This window comes from Miscanthus floridulus, chromosome 10 (genome assembly GCF_019320115.1).
Source record: "Miscanthus floridulus cultivar M001 chromosome 10, ASM1932011v1, whole genome shotgun sequence".
Lineage (NCBI taxonomy): Eukaryota > Viridiplantae > Streptophyta > Magnoliopsida > Poales > Poaceae > Miscanthus > Miscanthus floridulus.
In genome coordinates, this window is record NC_089589.1 from 43263394 (window position 1) to 43279687 (window position 16294).

At 41.5% G+C, this 16294-nt stretch overlaps 1 pseudogene; it reads right to left on the bottom strand.

Annotated features, from left to right (window-relative positions):
- Positions 1 to 2520: 2520 nt before the first annotated feature.
- LOC136486540 (putative transcriptional regulator tpeD) lies at positions 2521 to 7407 on the bottom strand (annotated as a pseudogene).
- Positions 7408 to 16294: the final 8887 nt, after the last annotated feature.

Genomic DNA, 16294 nt, shown 5'->3' on the forward strand with positions numbered 1-16294 from the left:
ACCTAATCATCTACTATTATTTGTGAGATGAAATTTTTGCGCTTCCTATGACGAACATGAGCATGAAACAACGCTGTATTAGCATCCCCATCTTTCAACCAGTTAATCCTTGACCTGACCCGAGCAATTGTTCTCTGCATAGAACTCAAAGCTAGAGAATGTTTTTTCAAAGAGTGCAGCAACCAAAGCTCTCCTTCCGATAGCTGTCTGCTGTTCTGATCAATTTCAAGTTGATGGATAATTTCTCTGGCAATACCAAGTTGAGCACCAATATGTTTCCGATGCATTTCTGACTCCAGCTTTGTAAAGCTCGGATGAGACATTTAAACTTCAGTGACAGAGTCTCTAGAGGACAAGCCCTTGCTTCTACTGAACCCCAGGCCTGACCAACCACTTCATGGAATCCCTCCAGTTTAGGCCAGAAAGATGCAAAGTGGAATCTGCTCTTTCCAGGCAGCATGTCATTCAGCCCTATAATTAGAGGGCAATGATCTGAGTTAATGGAGGCTGTACTTTGCAATAGACAACTTGGAAATAAATTTTTCCATTCCATGGTAGAGAAAACCCGGTCCAGCCTGCTGAGAGTGGGCGAATTACCGCCACCACTCCATGTGAATTTGCGCCCAATTAGGGGAAGTTCCTTGAGAGCCAAGTCATCCAGGGCCCGACGGAAACGACCCATCATAGCACGGTTCATCGGTAACAAAAATAGGTCTTGATTTACGCATAAATATTTTGGGAACACATTACAATCTTCACATCTCATACAACATAACTAAAACCTATCCAAACGGATATGACAGTACCCAGCAGCCACCAAGGCACTTTGGCCACTCCAGCATCAAAGTTTGTTACACAACAAAAGGGTCTCCTTGCAACCTTCTTATGTCTGCATGCTCATCCCGTCTAGCCAGATGGCAGATGGCTGCTCCTTCTGAGCAAGCTGCACGAGGCAAGCACAAAAAAGACAGGCAATATTAATTAGTCTATATGCTAGGATGGTTTGAGAAACCACATAATAACATTGTGGAGGCAGGCAATATCAATATAGCATGAACATTCACAAAAGTTATACTGCAGCGATAGCAAAACCTGTTGCCTCAGGTCAACACGTTGTGTCATCACGAGGCACATAACATAAGCATGTGCACATGTGAAAAAAAATGCTAAACTATGCATTGTGCTTTTATGATAAGCCAAGTGTTTTCACGTGAGAACATAATATTTTATATGTGTAAAGCATTTGTCAGGTTGAAACAAGTGTAGATTGACATATTCAAACATTTGTCAGGTTCAGGCAGTAAGAAGACACAGGTCACGGGCACAATAGGAAATCAGGTGAATTAGATGACAAGCTCAAGGAGGCAAGTTAATTTATAATTTAACTATCTAATGTAGCAGCAAGTTAATTGTGGCACCGGCTGCTATCTACTCTGACAATAGATATAACTGTGATGCCAACCTGTGCAAGAGCTCATGTGTGTGTGCCAATATTAGCAAATGTGATGCCGACCTGTGCAAGAAGCAAGCAGCTGCATGGCAGCACTAGACGCTAACAGCAACTAGTAGTCCACGTCAAAGCATATGAGATAAATATTAACATAGTGGGCAGGCCTGGTGCAGTGGTGAGAGCTGTCTCACTGAGTCACCAAGTCGTGGGTTCGAAGCAGCCTCTCCGCAGATTTTGCGGGAAAAAGGCTGGCCTCGGTTTTTCTCTTCCCCAAACCCCACTCATGTGGGAGCTTCCGACACTGAGTCTGTCCAATCAAAGGTCACATAAATTGGTTACTACAAACTAACAATCTGGTAGTAAGTTATAAAAAAAACAATCTGGAAGTTTCTCCACAAATCCAATCACAATATGTTGATTGGTTCAGAATTAAATCTAGTTCAAATATGTGTAGAGCATTGTCAGGTTCAAACATGTGCAGCAGGTTCAATCGTTAAAGATCCAATACACTTAGTTGGATACAATAAGTTATTTTTCTCCCAAACAACACATATTTATGGGTTTTGCTGGACTGATGCAGTTTGAATAAAAGATCTAAGCATTCCTTGTCCTTGTCCTTGATTCAGTTCAGACTAATAAAATTGTTAGAAGCTATGCAGCACGAATACGGATACTCATATCGGTATCGGAAGGATATGGATATGCGGATACGGCAATTTTCTAAAAAACCCGATACGCGGATACGTTTTACTATTTTTTAAATAAAAATAGATAATAGCGCATATTAAAATTGTGAAAGACTGAAAATAGTAAATTACCTTGCAATAGCAATTGCCAGCCAAAGCAAAGACCGGAACTCCGGAAGCATCTCCATTCTTCAATTGTCCATTCTCGAGTTCTCCAAGACTCCAAGTTTAGAATTTGCACAGAAAAACCAACTATCAATCAATTTATTACTAAAACTTGAGTATTCAGTAATCAATAGTAGTTCAGTACATCACCTTCTACTACTAGTGTACTGGAGTCTGAACTCTGAAGTAGATAGGAGAGGAGAGGACAAAGGGGTACTGTTATTTAAAACTGATAACAATAAAACATTGCAATTAACCACTTAAGTGTACTATTATTACAACACAGCAAGTTCCTATTCCTCATTTGTTTCATTGTTATCCACAACATGAACATGCGGATCATCCAAACCAAAAGACACATCTTGCAATTCAGGTGGGACAGGTCAGCCACTTCAAGAATGCCAATACCACCAAGTGAATCAAAAGAATCCCCTCCTACATCCCACATCCTTGTCTCTCCTGTCTTGTATGCATCAGTTGTTCTGGACAAATGCCTCAGGTTTGAGTGCACAAAGACCAAATCTTCAGCACGCTCTGGAGTTAAAGCATTTCTCTTGACACTATGGACAAAGCTATAGGTGCTCCAGTTTCTTTCACAACAAGAAGATGAGGCTGGTTGGCTAAGCAATTTCATGGCCGAACTCATCAATAAGGGAGCAGATTGTTCATGATTTGTCCACCAAGTCATAGAGGAAACAACCCATCTATCATGGATTGAGTCAGGATCATTAAATTATTCTTAACAACTAGAGAACATTGAGTACTCTTCTTTTACTTTAGCCAATTCTTCAAGCATGGGAAAGAACTTCTTAAAGCAAACCATCCTCATTTTCGATACCTCTTTATCCTTGTGGGGTGGTTCACGGCCAACACCTTCGTCAAGCCACTTTTTGCTATAATATCTGCAATTTGGCATTATGATTTTAGTGAATGGAAAAAATCTGAATGACACAAGTGAATGGAAAAAATCTGAATGGCAGTTTGTAGTTTTGTACCTTGGATTAAGTGAATGAGCTAAACAATGAAGTGGATTATTTCCTTTTGTCCACCTAGCAATCAATATGTCATAAATAACCGAGTACAGACTTGACTCCTCATCTTCTTGCTTGCCCTCATATCGATATATGGCTTTCTTCACTTTTCTATCATTGAATCCCACATCTCATAAACTAAGTGAAGACATGGTGTGTCAGTGTCTGTCATACGAATCATTTCATATATAGGAGTAGTAATCCTAAGAATGTAGTCCACTTTGTCCCACCATACATCACTAAGTATTAAGTCCTTGACAATTTAGGCTGTTGGAGTTGGAGAATAATCTCTGACTTCTCTGTACACACTCCATTTGTCACTAATCACCATTTGTTGGAGGGCTGTTTTTACCTCAACAAACCGCTTCAACATACATACAACATAGGCAAATCTAGTTTCAGCAATAGAAAGTAACTTCAAACGGCCAAACTCATTGAACATTGAAAGCCACATGCCATGATTCATTATGAAATTCTTTATCATAGCAGCCTCAGTTTTAACATCATGTATAAATTCAAGTTGCCCCCAAGCAAATATTTCTTCATCAGAAGGGTTGTTTCCTATTTTAGGTTCACATATACTTTTCATAGCAAGATTGAGGGTATGCACAACACATGGTGTCCAAAATATGTTATCATACTCAGATTCTATTATGAGACCAGCACCTTTGCAATTTATAGCATTGTCTATAATGATTTGTACTACATTATGTTGACCTACTTCTTCAATTATACCCCTCAACTTCTCAGCAATGTATTCTTTTGAATTGTACTGACCTTCACAATTATCAGCGCTCAAGAACATAGGTGCCTTGTTAGAAACAACAACAAAATTGATGATTGGTCGCCTCTGAGGATCTGACCAACCATCAGAGCAGATTGTGACTCCCTTCTTTGCCCATGTGCTCTTTGTGCTCTCCAAAAAAGTCTCTATGTGCCTCCTTTCTTGCTTCAGAAGTCCCTCTCTAACTTTGTTGTAACCAGGAATCACATATCCTTGCATATTGCAGCTGCAAGCAAAGGTAAAGGCTTCTTGAAGATATGGATTTCTCATAAATTGAAAGATACCCCTCCAAAATAAACTGATCTACTAATTAAAGCATCCAAGTGCTTACGGTCTTCCAATGCCCAAGCTTTTTCCAATGCAGAAACAGGCTCCCTCTTGTTCCTCTTGTTGCTGTCAGCAGTATTGCTTGAGGAAGGAGCAATAGGCAAAGAAACAGTTCTTGACTTGGATCTTTCCACTAGATTCTTGCACCTTTCAATTTCCTTCCTCATTTCACTAAGCATTTCATATGTAACATTAGGACATTTACCTATTCCCCTTCCTCCCTTCTGCAGCAAATGAGCTTCAACTCTAATGTAACTACTCAGTTTTTGCATTGGACAGTACTTGTAGCGCCACATAGCATTTCATCCACCAGTTTTAGGCTTCTCCAGAATGGTTACATGATCTCAAAGTGGAGCCTTGATGTCTGTTGTGTTTGTGGCTGCAGATCCTACGCTACCACTAGCACTTGCACTAGCACTGCTCATATTTGGAGACATCATCTACTGCATACAAGAAACAAGAATTCACTAACTGCACTGCAGAAATAGAAGACAAAGGGAGGAAGGGGAAGACGAAGTGGGGATGCGGAGTGGGGAGCAAAGAAATCAAGCAACAACCGGCTACGAACTGAAGAAGAAGAGGAGATCAAGAACAGGGAAGGGGATTAACTCACGGGATCCACGTCGCAGGGCGGAAACTCATCGTTGGCGGCCGGCGAGTAGGGACAAAGGCTCGTCGCCGGTGAGCGGAGGCGGAGGCTCGTCGCTGGTGGCCGGCGAGTAGGGACGGAGGCTCGTCGCTGGCGAGTGGAGGCGGAGGCAGAGGCTCGTCGCCGGTGGCCGGCGACCGGCGAGCGGGGTTGTGGCTTCACTGCACGGGGATGCGGCGCTCGTCGTGGGCGCAGCCGTGCGAGACTACGGACATCGAAAGCTAGGGCGTCGGAGCAGAGGGATAAGGTTCTATCTACCTAGGCTTCTTACTGGGCTGGGCCATATCGGCAGGCCAGATACGTGTTGGATGGCGTATCCAATTTGCACGAAAATAATAAAAAAGTGGATACTCCGAGGATACGTATCCTGGGCGTATCAGACACGTAGTGCAATCAAAGGTCACATAAATAGGTTACTACAAACTAACAATCTGGTAGTAAGTTATAAAAAAACAATCTGGTAGTTTCTCCACAAATCCAATCACAATATGTTGATTGGTTCAGAATTAAATCTAGTTCAAATATGTGTAGAGCATTGTCAGGTTCAAACATGTGCAGCAGGTTCAATCGTTAAAGATCCAATACACTTAGTTGGATACAATAAGTTATTTTTCTCCCAAACAGCACATATTTATGGGTTTTGCTGGACTGATGCAGTTTGAATAAAAGATCTAAGCATTCCTTGTCCTTGTCCTTGATTCAGTTCAGACTAATAAAATTGTTAGAACTTAGAAGAACTCTAGAATGCTCACCGTAGTGGAACAGTTTACTTCACTAATCAGCCCAATTACCATTACATATCAAATATCATTCAATATTCCATCACATCGTAATAGATTCAGCAAGTGAACAAGCAAATAGAATGAAAGGGGGGAGTTGGACGGGGCTTACAATGATATAATCAGCAAGTGAACAACCCTGCATCTTCTCACGAGGCAGCATGGTTCCTGAAAAACAATGATAGAAATATAACTAAGTTACAAATTGCAACTTTCAACTTATAGTGAGAATAAGATTGTCCAAGTTTCACAGATATAATTCACATACTCGGTACATAAAAAAAGAGATCTTGGTAAAGGAGCTCAGCTGTCCTTGCTCCCTCTCACAAGATTAAAAGGCCAGCGGAGGACATACTACACATAGAACATGCTCTGTACTAGAATCACAAGCTATTATTTTGTTCTCTTTCTCATCCTTAACCGTACATGAGCACAAAATGCAGAATTCACACAAAATTAATGTGTAAATGTTCCTGAACTTTCTCAGGCACAATGAAAATGCAGACCTATATTCAGATGCACATGACAAGCAAAGATTGCTTCCAGACTATGGTTGTGAAAACGGTAGCTACTCCATTTTCCTCGCTGCTATACCTTACTTGATAAATTAAACAAACACCTATGGGGAGAGGACAGAGATGTGCCTGTGTACCTTACTCGATATCCATGATTTTCACTACAGCCTACAATAGTGCTTGAAGTACTTACAGGAAGTACCTACATGTAATCTGCAATTGTACCTTACTTTGTTGGATGCCTCTCTGTACAACGCTGGTTCAAAACTAAACTAAATTATTAATGCAAAATTAAAGCACTATCAGTTAGTATTGTCACCTTTGACAGGATAGACAGCAGACGCTGCTAGCAGACTGAACAGCACGCGATGGAGGTAGGGGACACCGTGAACGAGGCATCCTCCGGTGAGTCCTAGCACTGCTGCCGCTGCCCCTCGCTCCCGCTGCCGCTGCAGCCATCCCCGTTAGATCCTGAGCACTGCTTCAGCTTATTCTTCGCAGCATCACCTTCCTCCTCGGGTCCTACTGCCACTGCTCCAGCCGCGGCAACCAATTCGATTGCGGTCAGAAACCCGATTCCCAGCCATGAAAAAGATTTGATTCGAAGGGAGAGAAGAGACAAAGATTGCTCAGCTGGCTCCTCTGGATCCAAAGGCCCATCCTCTTCCTCGTCGCCTCCGCTGCGGGAAGCTGGTGGCGCGGCTCGCAGTGGCCGTCATCGTGGCATGACTAAGCCCGACCGGATCCGCGGCGCTGACGGCTGGATCCGCGGCACCAACGACCAGATCCGCTCCGCCACGGCCTTGTCCTGGCCACCCTCGGTCATGCTTCGCAAGGGCCGCCGCCTCCGTCTGCCTAGGGCTACGCGTTGCCGCCTCCATCCGCCATGCGTTGGAGGCACGCAGGAGCTCGCATGAATAGAGTTCTGGTGGTGGGGAAGAAGGTGGAGGAGGATGTCGATGGTGGTGCGGTGAGGGCCGAGGCCGCAGTCAGGAGCAAGGCATAGGGAGAGTGACGATGGAGATGAATGAAAGGGCTTCTCCGGTCTGGAGACTATATATATGTTAGGGTTTGTCTAGGGGTGTATTTTTGGCCGTCCGGTCCTAAATCTTGCGGCTGTCAGTGACCGAGCTGAGATGGGCTGCAGCGATTAATGGGCTAGCTTTAGTTAAGGAGACCCAGCTAATTTGTAATCATTATTATATTTATTATATGATAACTTACTAATTAAATGACTTCAAATGAAAAAGTCATCAACAACAAAGTTGTAGACCTCATCGAGATCTACAACTTTGGTTTTCGTTCTTTCTCAGATAAGTTCATTTGAACCATTTAAAATTTGAATTTCAAAATAAGAAAATTTCGAGCAAAATTTTCAGGATATTAAATGATTTCAAATGAAAAAGCGGTCAACAACAAAGAGTTCTACAGCTTTTGTTTTAGCCATTTCTCCATCCGACTCAATTTAAACAAAGTGAGACTATATGTCCTTCACAAATAGGAACATCTCTCACTTAGTCACATAACTATGTGTGAGATGTGTCTATTTATGAACAATGTGTAGTACCATTTTGTTAAAATCATTTGAAAATTTTATGCAATGATGATACACCAAAATCACATTTTCATGCAAGTTTGTAGATTTTTCTAAGCAATTTTAGATATTATTACATTTATTTTATGGTAATTCAATAAATAATTACAATAATTACTAAATTTGGTCAGAAAATTCTTCAAATTGACACAATAACATATTTTGTGTCCATAAGCATTCCATAAAAGTTTCAAGAAATTTTAATAAAGTAAGACTATACATCCTTCACTAATAAAACTATCTCTCACTTAGCCACATAACAAAGTGTGAGATGTATCTATTTCGGATAGTAAATGATTTTGGGGTAGTAAATGATTTGGAACGAAAAAGTCATCAACAATAAAATTGTAGACATCATCGAGATTTATAACTTTTGTTTTTGCCATTTCTCCATCGGAGTTTGTTTCAACAATTTGAAATTTAAATTTCAAGATTTGACAACTTCGAACAGAATTTTGGGGTAGTACATGATTTCAAATGTAAAAGACATCAACAACAAAGTTGTAGAACTCATTGAGATCTACAAATTTTATTTTGGTCATTTCTCCATCCGACTTTGCTCGAACAATTCAAAATTTGAATTTCATGATACTAGAACTTTGAACCAAATTTTGGGATAGCAAAATGATTTCAAAAGAAAAAGTCATCAATAACAAAGTAGTAGAACTCATCGAAATCTCTAACTTTTATTTTGGTCGTTTTTCAAAAAACATTCGATTGAACATTCATAATTTGCATTCTTTATTCACTTTATAATAGAAAAAAATTCAGTGGGTCAAAGATGAGAATGGGCCCAAGATTAGAATGGGTCCAGAATCTGGCCCAACAATTTAAAATTTTGAATTCCAAAATATGAGAATTTTGAATAGAATTTTAGGATATCAAATGAATTCATATAAAAAATCGTCAACTACAAAATTGTAGAACTCACCGAGATCTGCAACTTTGGTTTTGGTCCTTTCTCCGTATGAGTTAGTTTGAACAATTTCAAAATTTGACAACTTCAATTAGAATTTTGAGGTACTAACTGATTTTAAATGTAAAAGCCATCAACATCAAAGTTGTAGAATTCATCGAGATCTACAATTTCTGTTTTGATCGTTTCTCCATCTGACATTGCTTAGATAATTTTAAATTTGAATTTCAAAATATGAGAACTTCAAACATAATTTTAGGATATTCATTGATTTCAACTAAAAAAGTGGTAAACAAAAAAGTTGTAGGACTCATCGAGAATTCAGATCTACACCTTTTGGTTTGGTCATTTCTCCATCCGAGTTCATTTGGGTAATTCGAAATTTGAATTTTCGAATATGAGAACTTTAAAAAGAATTTTGGGATAGTGAATGATTTCAAATGAAAATATCGTCAACAACAGAGTTGTAGAACTCATCGAGATCTATAACTTTTGTTTTGGCCATTTTTTCATTAGACTTTGTTTTAACAATTCAAAGTCAACAATATTATGAATAAAACAAAACTATTCTATAGATTCTAACACATAAGAATGTAGTATTGTAGTGGTCATGTGTGTGGCATTGGAACAAACACGTCGCATGTTTGATTCTCCAATGTTGCACAATTTTTTTGATGGCCAAGAAAACCAACAGATGGCTCCATGGCCACGTTAGCATACCACGGTGGCATTAAATGTGGCAAAGAGGCATTGTGACCAATTTTCAGTGTTCGCCTAAACAGCCGATTAAACAGCCACTAAACGGTAAATGGTGGTAAACTGTTTTGTTTAGGGGGTAAACCATTGACCGTTTAAACGGTCAAAAAATGAGAAAAAAACGGTCTAAATAGCCTAAATGAAACGGAGATAAACAATATTAAACGGGCTAAACAGCGATTTAAACGGTTGTTTAGGCGAACACGAGGTAAATCTAGTTCAATTTTGTATGGATAAATTTGTATACTTAAGTTTATTATATTTATAAATGTGTACACTTGATATGTTACGTAAATAAATATCTATATTTGGTTCTTTTCACATGCATAAATATATATACATTCCAAAATAATTGATTTTTACTCGGATAAATATGTATAAATGCTAGAATACTTGATTTTTTACATGCACATATATAATTATATGTATTTTTTTAAGTTCAAAACCGTTTAGACCGTTTAACTTCATTTAAACACCGTGTAAATAGCCTAAACGCTAAACGAAGGGTGACCATGTAAAGACCGTTTATCGTTTAGAAAAACATTACAAATTTTAGATGTCAATAGTGACGGTCCATGAATTTCGTCACAGAATCTGGGCCCAAGGTTGGGCTTTAAGAGAACCCATGTCTGATTCTAGTTATCTGTGACTGAAAAAAATCTGTCATAAAAAACTGTCATGGATCAACACAATTCTTGTAGTGTTTGTGAGTTCTCTTTTAGTGATGAAAGACGTCCCCATCGACAGCTGAGCACTTGTGAACCAAATTTATATGTTTTGGAGGATGTTTTAGAAATTAGAATCCACATCTATATGTATCACATGTTCTGAAGTCTGAAGTGGATTTATAAGGTTGAAAAGGTCCAATCCAACCATCACACCTACTTCTCTTCACATCCATTTTATGGTTACCCAAAATTTATTCCTAGCCAGGAACATGCTTGAACCTTTGGATGATGTAGTAGCATGGCATAGCTAGATCTCAATAAAGAGCACCTTGGGTAAAAGAGTTTGCCCACAGCAAGTTTCAAAGATCAAGAGAGACACGTATGGATGGAATCAGGTTTGTCCGTGAATCAACAAAAAAATAGACTTAGTGTAAAGAGGACCTCTAAAGGCAATTTGGTCTTTCTACCTATAGAGGTTGGATGTGATAGGTGAAAGCCCTAGTTTTATTTTGGAAATTGAGTGACGACTAGTGGACTAATTTATGTGCTTAAGTGTTGATAAGCTAGGTATAGTCCACACCGAGGGATGAGCTAAGGTGACAACCATGGAGGAGATGGTGATGTCCAAGATGGGTGTGATGACCACAAGATCAAGAGTTCAAACTTGGATCGAGGAAGGATATGAAAATAGGCCCAAAGGCAAAGATATACGATAGGGTTTTCATTTGCCGGCCGAGATGCAATAGAGTGCATAGTCGGGTTTAGGATAAATACATGTATTATTAAGAAGGGATCTCTAAAGACAAACATGGTTAATCTAGTGCCACTAGTTGTGATCTAACTTTGCATATGGATTAGCCTAGTTTCGTGGTGAGGAAGCAACTGAAAAATATTTTGAAAATCATTTGTAAATGCTAACTTGGTGTTTAAAGGTGAAAGGGTTCAATGGAACTCATTTGGAGTTAGCAGCTTGCAAAGTTGATTTGAGAGGAGTTAGTGCACTGAAAATGCACTAGCCATATTTATCTAGTGCCCCTTTTTGGAAGCACCAGAGCTTAGGCTCTATCCTGACCCTGTTTGGAAGCACCAGAGCTTAGCCAGACTGAGCGAAAAGCTTGCTCAAAAGAAAAAAAACTAGACGAGCTAAAGTGCATCGAGTGGTGGTACCAATGACTAGGCCAGGCCCTGCTTATAATGGTAGAGCGATCAGAGGTCCTGACGCAGTCCACCAAGGTTCCTGCGTGGGATTACTACGAATGAATCGACCAAATTTTTCCACGCATCCAAGGCGAGCGATGTCCGAGGCCATTAATGACTAGTATGACTGCAGGCAAGGGTGCGACAAGAGCGTAGGAAAGAGTACGGGGAGACATGGGTCACGACAGGCCTGAACCACAGACGAACGTGGAGCATGAAGTCACAGTGCAGTAATAACTTCAGAACAAGGACGGGTCAGTCATGCACAATACGACACACGTGACACCTATGGATGGCGTATCTGCAAGCAATACGGGCACTACAATGTACAAATAGGATATGCATGAATACACGTCCTATACGTCCTTCTACTATTGCCAACATATAGGGCAACCGTTCTTAGATTTTTGGCACATCGTTCTCTCCCTGTAGCTAGTCGATACTATCGGACTATGCTCGAGGTCAGTGTACCTGCAGAAAACTTGATTAAGCCTACCTAAGTCAGCAGGGTGCCTTCTATCCTAGATACATAACCATAGTAATAGGGCTACTATATAACTTCGCATACAAACGTCCTATTCTTTTAAAAAGAATGTGTTGTCAAATTTTATTTTAGAAAAGGTTTTCGAAGCTTTACTCCCTCATTTATGGTCTGATACCACCTGTGGTAGAACCGCCTAATCTAAGGCCTCCCAGGAGTACTTGTCTTCCATTAGACACTAAGTACTCAAGGGAGGACACTAAATTACGCAGTTACGTCGAGCACACCCCAAGGGAGAGCCCAAAATTCCATATTTTTCCATCAGGATCATAAATGAGAGAGTGAAGCTTACAACATTTTAGCCATTTCTTACATCACTTTCCATGCAACATCAGAGTATAATATTTATTGTTTATAATAGCCGAATATGATCATGTTATTAGGGTTATGAACAATTTAATTTTACAGCGGAATATAAACATGTGATCAGAGTTACAACGGAAATAAATGTCTATTCATAACATGATGAAGCATTGATATATAAACTATGACAACAGATTATAAACTTATATTTATAAAAAAAAACATTTAGTGAGAGTTATAAGTAAAAGCTACGATCGCAGCGTAAAGGAATCCACTCTGAGCCCACCAGGATAGATCCACACACAAGAGTCAGCTCTAGCATCTGCCTATCACCTACAATAGGGGAATGAAATCCTGAGTACTTAATTTTACTCCGCAAGACTTACCCATCAGGAGGAAATAAAAGACTCCAAGGACATGCAAAGCTATCTGGCTTATGGATTTATTGCATCTGCAGGAGCATTCCTAAGCGTGCGCCCTTATATTTAATTTTATTAGCAGTCAGCATTAGTTCATTAACTAACCATTCTATGTAAGCACATGTGCTACTTTCAAGCAGGTGGTAAGCAATCAGAATCATTTTACCATCTTTCATCTTCCAATTCTTACTACGGTGCTAGATTGTAGACAAGTCATACTGGATCACCTAGCGATTCGCGAATCAATGTGCCTAGCTGGGTAAGCCGAAACACACGCCCCGCTTGTACCCCAGGCACAAACAGGACCAACCCATCACTCTTCTATCAAGGGATCCAGGTCCCCATCCAAACTTGGACTCCAAGCTCCGCACCTAAGTCCCGGACTCAGTGTGGTGCTTAGACCTCCACCATCCCCGCCTCCAATCAGTCAGTCCGGAAAGAGCCAGAACCCATGATAAGAGAGCAGCGAGCCTTCCTTGTTCCCATAAATAAGTATGTGCTCAGAATAATAACTCTGTGACCTGCCTAAAACCCAATGCAACAGTCGATCCTTAACCGACATAGGCGGAACAAGTGCAACCCGAGCCTCGCTCGAATGCCAAACCAAGTCTAGATCCAAAGTTTCATTCCGCCCGATCTCCAATTATCATTCATATATATTTTTTAGGTGATAATAATATAATAGCAATAATAATATTTTTTCTATCTCTCGCGAGTGACAGGCAATCACTCGACTTCTACCGGAGTCCTGTAGCATAGCAATCTACACGATCCTATCATACTAGTAAGACTCATAGGATAAGGATATAAATATGCAAGTGGTTTTCATTCAACTCCTTAAAACTTAATGCACAAACATAATATAAAGTGCAAAAAAGTAGGGGTTATGCACCGGGGTCTGCCTGGGTAAAATATAACCGAAGGTTAGCATTCCATCTTCGTGACATGATCCATAGCACCATCTTTCCAGCTACCCAGTTGGTTCCACGACCCATCATCGTTCCTATTATGATACGCAAAGATGCAACGAATGCTTCGGTCAAACAAGCATACACACAGGCATTTACAACTGCTAAAAGACAAGCAACACTTCATCGAGTAAGACTCGTTCCCGGAAAATGTTTTTGTTCTACAAACCCCCCATTATTCTTTTGACATTTGATTGATTAAATATATATTTTAGTACTAGGGCTCATTTAGTGACCTTAACAAACAAATTCCTATGGAGCTACAAAAATTACAGTGAGCACCTAATATTGTTAGGAATCTACTGTAAAAAATTCAGAGCCAACACTATCACCAATTTACCACAACAATTCCTACAAGTTTATACTTTGACAATATTAAGTATCTCAAATTAATTATATAGCTTCTAAGAATATTATAAAACTATGTGAACAAAATATACTAGCAGATAGATCATGATTTTAGATGTCTAACAAAATTAGTTTCACTATTTTTGATATCTATGTGATTTTATAATATTTACAAAAGATATGCTCAGAAATAAAATTAACAATCTATTTCTAATTCCTCCTAAAAAGGAAAAACAAAACCAGCCCAACGCGGCCCACGTGACGCGGCCCACGGCGGAACCCGCGCGCGCCCTGGGCGTTTAAGCAAAAACGCCCCTGGTCTTTTCCCGACCTACACCACGACCCAAACCCTATTCCTCCCTCTCTCACCCCTCTTCACTTAACCCCCTGACGTCTCCCAAATTTATGCACACACCTCCCCGAGTCAGGGCGCGCGGCGGTGCGATGGCAGCGGCACTGGGCGGCTACGCCTGCGAGCAGGGCTCACGTCGGCCCATCTAATCGGCCGACCCCCATCACTAACCTAAACTCAGGCACTATGCTGCGGTGGGGGACAGCAGGGCTCGCGGGAGAGCACGGCCACAGCGCGCGCCCGACCACGGCGGTGACGTAGTTGCTTCGGCTAGCTAGCGCCTCTAAAGGACCAACCGGCTGGCGCCAGAGCACCACAGACTTACCACAACACTAGCCGAGGCTATGGTTGACACAGAGGAAAGCCGGGGTGGGCTGGCCACGTGCACGCAGCGAGGTCAACGGCGCTCCAGGCATGGCACCATCGCGTCACCACACCAGTGGTGAGCACCCTAGCCCAAACGGTGCGAGCATCAACTGTAGGGAGTCAAGATGAGCTCAGAGCCATGAGCAATTGAACTATTACCGCTGCAATCCTACTTTTCTTCCGATTCCCGGTCACGGCGGCGACATGGCTCGCAGCGAGCAGAACCTCGAATTTACGTGATGGAGGGCATCTAAGGTAACTGGCGCGGTCGGAACGGCTAGCTAGTTATGAGTCCTTTCTACAATGGCGCTGAATTGAGCTAGGATGCCACAGTCCGCGCATTAATTCGCGAAGCGGCGCGGCTGCTAGTGCCCGGACAGAGCCATTAAGGCGTGCCCGCATGCGGCCACACGCACATAGCAGAGCGACGACATGATGCAGCAGGCTACGCGACGGCATCGAGCTTGGCTTGGTACGTGGTTCAAGCGGTGAGACGGGCGCCACGTCGGTCCAGCAGCTGAGCGGCCACAACTTTGATTGTGCACGGCATGGCCAGCAGCGCACACGCAACGGCCACGCCACGGCAGCCTGGTAGCGCAGTCGGCCCGCGGTGGTGGCCGAGGCCACCCATCCCAATGCGCGGCCGATAGCCTGCAAGGCCAACAATGGCATGACCACGGCCAAGAAAGGGCCAGAACGGCAGTGCGTGCGGTGATCGCGGACACGGGCTACGCCACAACGAGCGGTGATGTGCACATTTTTTAAAGCGATACAAAAGCTGCTGATCAACTCAACCCGGGTTCAACCGGTTCCACTAACCTAAAGTCAGTACTAACACCTAGCTGTCGAAACAAACCTCACATCCAGAGAGCGACTAGAGAGCGAGATAGGAAGGTGCCAACATGAGTCCGTCACGCGGGACGGCGGTTCGCGAACCGGGCACCGAATCATAGTTCGCAGTGTGTTCCAACGTAGTTCAGAGATTTTTTGCGCGAGCAACGCACCACCCAACACCACAACTACTTATACCCCAAGTTATTAGGACCGGACCGGAGATCGAACCGACGAGGCCATCGGTTCACTGGTCGAACCGTTTAGAACCGGTTGAACCACCAGTTCAATTGTTTTGAACCGGACGAATTGAACCGGCCACAAAAACTTTGAACCGGTATATATATATATATATATATATATATATATATATATATATATATATATAATAATTGGCAGACGATAAACAACACAAATTTAATTGCACGACTCACAATAACTTAAGTTTCATCTTCATACATAGTTCATACTTCATACTTCATACAAGAATGTTGTACTCCAAAAATACAAGCCACATACATCTAACTTGGTTATGACATATCACAATTCAAAAACCCAGCTAAAATCCACAATGAAAGATGAAAGTTGCAGCTAGCTCAAGCAACAGCATGCCGTATATATTTTGGTGAATGTCTCAGCATACAGACTA